Source organism: Haplochromis burtoni, unplaced genomic scaffold, assembly GCF_018398535.1.
Source record: "Haplochromis burtoni strain Fernald_Lab_line unplaced genomic scaffold, NCSU_Asbu1 Contig_1226, whole genome shotgun sequence".
NCBI classification, from domain to species: domain Eukaryota; kingdom Metazoa; phylum Chordata; class Actinopteri; order Cichliformes; family Cichlidae; genus Haplochromis; species Haplochromis burtoni.
This window is the reverse complement of record NW_024583587.1, coordinates 49,300-50,043: the sequence shown is the minus strand read 5'-3', so window position 1 is coordinate 50,043 and position 744 is coordinate 49,300.

Sequence of the window (744 nt, the reverse complement as noted above, 5' to 3'; positions counted from 1 at the left end):
GAAACAAAAACATGAATAATCATTTCCAATTCGGAACGTGACACAAAGGGACTCAGCTTAGCGATATTTCTTAAATGGCAAAAACAAGAGCGAACCAAGGATTTAACGTGTGTGTCCAGCGTCAGAGCTGGATCAAATGTAACACCAAGGTTCCTAATGGAGGATTTAATATAAGAAGCAAGAGGGCCTAGATTTTTAACCATGAGGGGAACAAATTTCTCAGTAGCAAAGACAATGACTTCCGTTTTATCAGCATTTAGTTGAAGGTAATTACCAGCCATCCAATCTCTAACGGAATCTAAGCAGGACTGCAAGATTTGGAGCTTAGAAACATCAGGTGGCTTAAAAGAGATATATAGCTGAATATCATCTGCATAACAATGATATGAAATATCAGAGAAAGAGCTAAGAAGTTGCAGAAGAGGGAGTAAATACAACAAAAACAATAACGGTCCCAAGACAGAGCCCTGAGGCACCCCATAGGCAAGAGAGCTGATGGAGGATCTGAACTTAGAGGTAGCCACAGAGAAAGATCGATTTATCCAGGGCGAGGGTTTTGTAACAGGGGCTAGTCTAGTTTTAAAAGGGCAAATATTATCGATAATAGAAAGACAGTAATTATTAAAAAGATTTGTTAATAAATCAACATCATTTGAAGCAGGTAGAACCTAATTAAAAACGTCAGAAAAAGTAGCAGCAGTAGAAGAATCTAAGACGCGCGAGCTAAAAGCACGACTCTCAGGA